Source organism: Procambarus clarkii, chromosome 60 (genome assembly GCF_040958095.1).
Source record: "Procambarus clarkii isolate CNS0578487 chromosome 60, FALCON_Pclarkii_2.0, whole genome shotgun sequence".
In the NCBI taxonomy this organism is placed as follows: Eukaryota; Metazoa; Arthropoda; class Malacostraca; order Decapoda; family Cambaridae; genus Procambarus; species Procambarus clarkii.
The window spans coordinates 15,051,606-15,060,400 of record NC_091209.1 but is presented as its reverse complement, the minus strand read 5'-3'; the positions used below and the strand labels follow the sequence as shown (position 1 = coordinate 15,060,400).

At 44.0% G+C, this 8,795-nt stretch overlaps 1 protein-coding gene across 1 annotated transcript in view; it reads right to left on the bottom strand.

The window, feature by feature from the left end:
• The window catches only part of LOC123766794 (transcription factor GATA-4), a 237,973-nt gene extending 229,785 nt beyond the window's left edge, over window positions 1-8,188 (bottom strand). The window contains exon 1 of the mRNA XM_069307561.1: window positions 7,769-8,188. The gene's annotated coding sequence lies outside the window, so the exon portion shown is untranslated. The remainder of the gene's footprint in view (window positions 1-7,768) is intronic.
• Window positions 8,189-8,795: the final 607 nt, after the last annotated feature.

Sequence of the window (8,795 nt, the reverse complement as noted above, 5' to 3'; positions counted from 1 at the left end):
CTCACCCCAACAAACGATAAAGACGCTGTCGCCTCACTGGAGAAGAATCAAGCGAGCAACGTGAACAATATGGGGAAGGCTCAATGCTCACGAGAAATATATGCACGAGGCTGCACTAATTAGGCTATAATTACCCATGGACCGTTTTTATTTGCTGCTCCTCCGGTGGTGTTGACAGCTGCAAATCATGTCAAGCCATGCATGGGGCGTCGTGTGGAGGCGCTTGCTGCAGTTTCTCACACACTTGCTTGGGTCTTAGTGGCCCAAGAAGGTGTCAAGCGCGCGCTGCCACATTCCGCTGCGTTCACTGGCGTCTCGTTCTCCTGTTTTTGCCATTTTCTCTAAATTAACTGTGAAACAGTAAGGTTAAGTGGAAGAACACATCCTAGAGGGCGCCTGACAGCTAAGTGGACAGCGCTTCGGATTCGTAGTCCTGAGGTACTGGGTTCGATCCCCGGTGGAGGCGGAGACAAATGGACAAAATGTTTCTATCACCTTGATGCCCTTGTTACCTAGCAGTAAATAGGTACCTAGGAGTTAGACAGCTGCTACGGGCTGCTTCCTGGGGGTGTGTAACAAAAAGGAAGCCTGGTCGAGGACCGGGCCGTGGGGACGCTAAGCCCCAAAATCATCTCAAGATAGATATTTGTGCCTCGAATCCTTGTAAGTTGTTCACCACCATTCCTGCAATTCCTATCCAGACCCATTCAACAATTTTAACATACTGTGTATTAAAAATTGGTTTGTTTTCATATATACAATTATATTTGTATACATAAAAATTCTGCGTATAGTTAGGTGTAGGTCAGGTTAGGTTTTTAGGTTCTAGTGGCGATTATTTGTATTAGAAGTACGTGGGTGAAGCATTTATAGAATTGTGGTTCGAACATAAATCGTCAGTGAAGCACTTGTTCCGGAAGTGTTCAATCGTCATCAGTTGTGTGTCGTGTGTAAACCGTTTTTCACTCATAAACAGGGGGTTTGGCGGCATTAACGAGTCATACGAGGAAGGACTATGGTATATCATTTAAAAAGGTGGGAGTCGAATTAAGGATATGAACGAATCGTTGTTTAAAATAAGTCAATTCATAATGCGCGAAGCCTACAGTCTCGACCGTCACGGACAATCGTACCCAAGACGTCAAGGTTATCGTACACTTGTCATAAACACTTGTATAGCCGAATATACTAAAAAATACAACGGGAGATTCAGAATATAACAAACTGAAGAGTGCAACATAAAATACTATATATAAAATAATATACAAGATATAACAGAAAATGCATTATATAATAAAGACAACAAAGTATATGGCCTGAAATTCCCCAAATTTAAAAGTCCGGTGTAATATAAAATACACAGAAAGAACTAATAAAACACGCAACATAAAACAATCAAGAGAACCAAACTAAAGTATAATACAACATAACATTCCTAGAATACAACATACAATCCGACATGCAGCACCAGACGGGAGGGGGGGGGGGGAGCGAGGGCTGTATATCTTGCCTCCTTATGGCGGGTTGCGATTGGCTAATCTAAGCACGTTTACTGTCCATTAGCCAATCAGAACTTTCCACTGGTTGAGCCTCTTATCCCCTCTTTCTCTCTTACTCTCCCATCTTCCTCATTTCTTCTTACTCTTTCCTCTTCTCTCTCTCCTCTTTATCACTCTTGTTTTTAAATCGTTAGCCAATCACATCTCTTCCTAATATTGTCTTCCTCCAGTCTCCCCCCCCCCCTCTTGGCACATCAGAGGGAGCTCTCCCTGTGAGAGAGAGAGACAGAGACAGAGAGACAGAGAGTATTTCCTAGTCGACAGGGATCCAGTTCTTGCTATTGGGAAAATAAGTATAACATTTAAAGGTTTAAAGTTCATGTTCTGTGAAAATATGAAACATTTGTTTCATATTATCACTACTGTATATGTAGTGTAGCCTTGTAAAATTTATGTATATATGATATATATTGTATTTTATTAAATACAGAAAAAAACAGTTTTCTGGACAGGTCAAATGTAAAAAAAAAGAATAGCTTTGAGATATGTAAAGTTAGGGATGGGTTAGGATATGTTTGAGATAAGTTTTGTTTAGGGATGGGTTAGGATATGTTTGAGATAAGTTTTGTTTAGGGATGGGTTAGGATATGTTAAGTTTGAGATAAGTTATGTTTAGGGATAGGTTAGGATATGTTAAGTCTGAAATAGGCTATGTTTACGGTTAAGATACAATAGGTTAATTAGCTGAGATTGAGTTGGATTAAGTTTGGTTAGGCTGTAGTTGGAGAGGGATGAGGTGTAGTGTACATATGTTTCACCCCAAACATATGTAGAGACCCAAACACCTGTTCCCATGTTTTAACTGCTAGTCGTTGAGCGTAATAAATGTGTATTTGACTGCGTGTTTGCGTGTTTGACGCACACTAAACCACGCAGGAAATGTTGGCTGTCGCAATGAGCGTGGGACGCTGGCTCTTCACCTCCGTGGGTCCATTGTTCACCAGTTGGTATGCAACGGCTGTTCATTGGTACTGATGCAGGGACAGATTTCACTGTTCAACGGAAGAAATAGAACAACAGAACAGGACCCCCGTTTTATTTATCTGTTTATAATGGTAATATTATTATGTTTACTGAAAGAAAAGGAAGTAATATCAGGCGGTGAGACATCTTCACTAAACAGATTTTTTTTTGGAAGGGTTGTGAGTACGGGCGCAACCACTTGGATCATTGGGAATCGAACGTGGACCTTGCTAGAAGCGAGTCTATCGTTTTACCGATAAATCTAAGTTTGTTGCGCATTATAGCTATTGAGGATATGAGTGATAAAGACAATATCGCCTTGTTAAACATATTTTTTTTTTAGTACTCGCTGTTCACAAACGAATTTTATGTTAATTTATCCATCACCATCATGGATTTATCCATCCATCCTCTATCCTATCCTTTCCACACAGAAACAGGTAATATTGTGAGATGATAGCGGGCAGGCTATCCGCCTTGCTGACACGATGTGTGAGTTATGATAGCAGGCGGACTGTCGGCCTTGCTGATACGATGTGTGAGTTATGATATCCGGCGGGCTGTTCACCTTGCTGACACGATGTGTGAGTTATGATAGCAGGCGGGCTGTCCACTTTGCTGACACGATGTGTGAGTTATGATAGCAGGCGGGCTGTCCGCCTTGCTCACAAGATGTGTGAGTTATGATAGCAGGCGAACCGTCCGCCTTGCTGACATGATGTGAGTTATGATAGCAGGCGACTGTCGGCCTTGCTGACACGATGTGTGAGTTATGATAGCGGGCAGGCTATCCACCTTGCTCACACGATGTGTGAGTTATGATAGCAGGCGGACTGTCGGCCTTGCTGATACGATGTGTGAGTTATGATAGCAGGCGGACTGTCGGCCTTGCTGATACGATGTGCGAGTTTTCTTGCGTCAGGGAGCTACAAGAGTGTGTGTGAGAGATTCTTCACACTTACAGTGAACTCTTTCACATAGTTCTCCGTGTGGAAGTGTATTACCTACACCTCCCTGACGAGGAGAGACTAAGAAATAAAGATACATCCAAGAAAGTGGTATGACAAGAACAGACACACTCGCCTGGAGTGTATGAATGCAAGACAAATTTTAACGAGGAATAAAAATAAAGTTCTGAAAATATCAACAAAAGCACAGAAAATATAGACAAAAGAGCCGAAAACATTAATAAAAAAGGCCTCCGAAAATATTAAAAAAAAACTGAAAATTATCAACTTAAGCTACTTTTCGCATGGGCAAAAAGGCTTTATGTGTGATTTATGTTCATCCCATCACCCCTCCCCCCTCCACCAGTCCATCACCCCCTCCCCCCACCACCAGTCCATCACCCCTCCCCCCTCCACCAGTCCATCATCCCTCCCCCCTCCCCCAGTCCATCACCCCTCCCCCCTCCACCAGTCCATCACCCCCTCCCCCCACCACCAGTCCATCACCCCTCCCCTCTCCACCAGTCCATCACCCCCTCTCCCCACAACCAGTCCATCACCCCTCCCCCCACCACCAGTCAATCCCCCCTCCCCCCTCAACCAGTCCATCACCCCTCCCCCCTCAACCAGTCCATCACCCCTCCCCCTCCACCAGTCCATCACCCCTCCCCCCACCACCAGTCCATCACCCCTCCCCCCACCACCAGTCCATCACCCCTCCCCCCACCACCAGTCCATCACCCCTCCCCCCACCACCAGTCCATCACCCCTCCCCCCACCACCAGTCCATCACCCCTCCCCCTCCACCAGTCCATCACCCCTCCCCCCACCACCAGTCCATCACCCCTCCCCCCTCCACCAGTCCATCACCCCTCCACCAGTCCATCACTCCTCCCCCCACCACCCCTCCCCCCTCCCCCAGTCCATCACCCTTCCCCCCTCCCCCCACGACCTGTTGCTGCATATTCACTTGTTCAGTGTTCAACAAGGTGTGCCAGTTATCTTTACGAGCTGGTTGTGGGATACGGACATGTTGGTGGTGAATACTGCCTCCTCCCCCCCCCATCCTCCCCACCTCTAATTCTCCCCCCGTCCCCCCTGTCACCACTTCCTCTCTACATCCTCTTCCTACATTGCTCCCTGCTTTTAGTCTCTCCTTCTCTCTTCTCCCTCTTTACTCTCTCCCTTTATCGCAGTTTTCATCTATCTCTCTCCTTCATTTTCTCTTACTATCTCGAGTTCCTTTTCTTCTCTATTTCTCTTCTTAACTCCCCCCCACTCCCTGGCCTCTCGGTAATCAATATACAGGTGTGAGACAGGTTTGAGGCGAGTGTGACAGGTGTGAGAACAAGTATGACACAGGTATAAGTCACAAGTTTGTCTTGTTGCTGTTTTTAATTGGTTATCCCCCAAGCGCAGTCGACTAAGGAGCGTCTGGGATCATCCCGGACGTAGGTTCGAACCCTAATCAAGGCCCTTGTGGATTCGTTCATTGGTTATAAGGCAGTTTAGTTGGATCTATTGGCCCTGTCCGGCGGCGCTGCCTGAGGCTCCAAGTTGAGTGACCCCCGAGTCAGTCATGGGGCCCCTATCACACCGCCATGGGTCCCCTCAAACCCCCATTCCTTGCAACCCGCTCTCGCACAAGACAGTACATAGGTGACTTATTGCTTATAGTCAATATTTGGCATATTAATAAGTACATGTGGTATATTATAAGCTATATTGTGTTTTTAAGGTATAAACTATTTCTATAGATTTGCTTAACACCAGTTTTATTATTAGGAATTTCCTTTTCAGTTTTATTAAACAATAGAGATTTTATACAAAATTTGACAATATCCTGAGTTACTTTACAATTTAAGTAAATATTTTAGTTTTATTTTATTATTTTTATAAAACTGTAATATCAATATAGGTATAAGTTAAGTACTAATTGTAATTAAGAAGCAATAAGATGTTTATGTTAACATACTAAGGTTAGGTTAGGTCGGTGTTTTCTATTCAATTTTTCAAGGTAAACTCAAATATTTACAATAAATTAGTGTACCACATATGCACTTATTAATTAATAAGTCAAATATTGACTCTAAGCAAGTGTGAGAACGGGTTGTTCCATCTCCCTCCTCCTCTTCCAGTACACTTTCTACCTCTCCTCCTCCCTTCCCGCCCTCTCTACTTCCTCATCCAGGTGGAACACCCCACTTGATACTTAAGTGCCGCTCAATGAACTTATGAATAGCACTCAAGGACCTCCTATCGTAGTGGTAGCTATAGCGCTTAAGGACCACCTCTTGTAGCGGTAGCTAGCCCTCAAGGACCTCTTGTAGCGGTGCTAGCGCTCAAGGACCACCTCTTGTAGCGGTAGCTAGCGCTCAAGGACCACCTCTTGTAGCGGTAGCTAGCGCTCAAGGACCACCTCTTGTAGCGGTAGCTAGCGCTCAAGGACCACCTCTTGTAGCGGTAGCTAGCGCTCAAGGACCACCTCTTGTAGCGGTAGCTAGCGCTGAAGGACCACCTTTTGTAGCGGTAGCTAGCGCTGAAGGACCTCTTGTAGCGGTAGCTAGCGCTGAAGGACTTCCTCTTGTAGCGGTGCTAGCCCTCAAGGACCACCTCACGTCAAAGAAACTTGTAACATTATTCTACGTCAGGCGCAGAGTACGCGCACGGAATCTGTATAAAAGTTCTACGACACTTGTTTCATTACATGCAACCAAAAGTGAATTGTATACTTTGATATGTACACAGTGAGTTTACCTTAGTCTTGGTAATTCAAGACTAATTTCGTTCAGGACGAAAGTGTTTATGTTTCATGGGATTGGGTGGTTATAGATAGGAGCTGCCTCGTATGGGCCAGTAGGGCTTCTGCAGTTACCTTTGTTCTTATGTTCTTATGTTGTTATCAGTCAGTACTTGATCAAGTGCTTACTGGTGGCCTTAACAACCAGTAGATCCAGAGGTAGATAGGCATTAAGCCACCACCCCCCCAAAAAAAATTGTACCAATTAGCTATGTTGTTTACGGGCTATTCATGCCCGTGCCACCTTTTGGGTGGCTTAATCATCATCAATCGTCAATCAAATTAGCTGTGCCTGCTGGTTCATCACCTACCTGGATGGTGGAACTAAACCCCATGTTGGGTTTTGGTTCCAAAATAATACGATTTTTTTGAGTTTTTTTGGTATGTTACGTCTGGTTCCTGCACGAAGTATGAACATTCTTAAAGTATGTTAATGAGTATGTATTATATATCAAATACTATAACACATTATTGGTTGAACAATGGGTAATGCATATGTAAGTAATAACAATTAATATTACCTTTTTAAGTAATAAAAGACTGATATTTAACAAAGTTAAAATGAGAATTACTAGTAGCCTATTATTATGAATATATATTAACATGATTTTACATTTAATAATATCAAGATATTCCTTACCAAAGTCCTATAGATGTTTTGGGGTGAGGTCTGTCAACCTCTGGAGGATTATTAAGGTTACAACAATACCTTACTGACCAACCGGCATGTATACTCTAGTCCTGAACATACTCCAGGACTAATGTGTATATCAGTGTATATACACGAAGCTGGGTATACACCTCTCGGTGTGTATATGGGTTATATCGATTGATGAAGATTAAGCCACCCAAAAGGTAGCCCTTTTGAGCCATTACCAGTATCAAGAGCTGATACTAGAGATCTGTGGAGGTGCGACTGCACCCTGCGTGACGGGAGATGTCTCCCGTGTGGGTTATATCGATTGATTGACTGATGAAAGATTAAGCCACCCAAAAGGTGGCACGGGCATGAATAGTCCGTAAGTGGAAGCCCTTTTGAGCCATTACAAGTATCAATAGATGATACTGGAGATCTGTGGAGGCGCGACTGCACCCTGCGTGACGGGAGATGTCTCCCGTGTGGGATAAATTAATTACGATCCTGTGATGGCGTCAAAGAAAATATACACACAGTGAATCCCCGGAAACTATGCAAGCTACAGGCATACATACAACAAGATAAAATGTATTGGACATATAATAAGTATACTTTTATTATTAAATTTGTTGTAGTTTCATATACAACTGCACTTTTAAAACAAGGCAGAATTAGGCCTATTTGAACTTTGACAATCAACAAGCAAATACTTCTTAGCCTGAACACCTGGCGTCCCATCACTAGCGGAAACTGCCGTAAATGTTTCATCTGGCCAACATGTGACTCAACACCTGACTTAATACTTAAATCACTAAATTCAAGAACTAATTAAAAAAAAGATCCAAAGATGAACAAACCTGACCTAAGCTTGTGGAAGCTTTCTTGTGGAATTCCTCTTGTTCTACAGGTAATAATACCATCAGTGATGAAACCAACAGATAGGACGCACGAAAATAAAGTCCACTACGGGCTCGCCATAGCCCGTGCTACGTAGGACTTTTTTGTTCCAGGTAGCGAATCTTAAACAACAACAGCAGGAAAATATATCTTTTGCGTTTGAATATATATATTTTCTGCTTTGCACACTTGCACGCATTCACAAAACTACATTCTGTTCCACCACTGCCTGCTCCTCCACTACCACTGCCTTCACTACTACCACAACAAATCAAAGTTTCAACTTTTCCCCCCAAGTCCGTATTCCTGCCTGGCTTGTTCGCACTCTGTATCTCTCTCCTTCAAACTGTTTACTGCTTTCACCAGCCTCTCGCGACAACTGGAGTCCACGGAGAGCTTGAAGCTGTGTATCGTTAATTATAGTAGCGTGTGTGAGAGGTGAGGGAGAGAGAGGGAGAGAGTGAGAGAGGGAGGGAGTGAGAGAGGGAGAGAGAGAGTGAGAGAGAGGTACCATAAGTCAGGGTGATGGGGCTTCGCTAGACGTTCTCCTCCCGTGCCTTAGATAAGGAACTCGAACTCCTGCCAACATCTGACGGGACTGTCTTCCTCGGTCTTTGCTTGGTCTTTCTCGGTCTTCCTTTGGTCTTCCTCGGTCTTTGCTTGGTCTTTCTCGGTCTTCCTTTGGTCTTCCTCAGTCTTTGCTTGGTCTTTCTCGATCTTTTTTCGATCTGCCTTGGTCATTTCTTATCATGATCGCCTCACTGTACTGTTTTCTTGGTTTCTTTAAGCATTTTCGTGCCTTTATCTGATTGTTTACACTGGCGCGCTCGCGCATACAGCGTTCGGGATTCGCAATTTATGGACCTGGGTTCGAAGAGTACTAGAGAACGTGAAGGCATAATTTTCATGAAGAAAGCAAAGAGTGTTAGTAAGATGAGAACTATCAGACTGGAGAGCGGTAATGAGTGGAGTGCCTCAAGGGTCGGTACTGG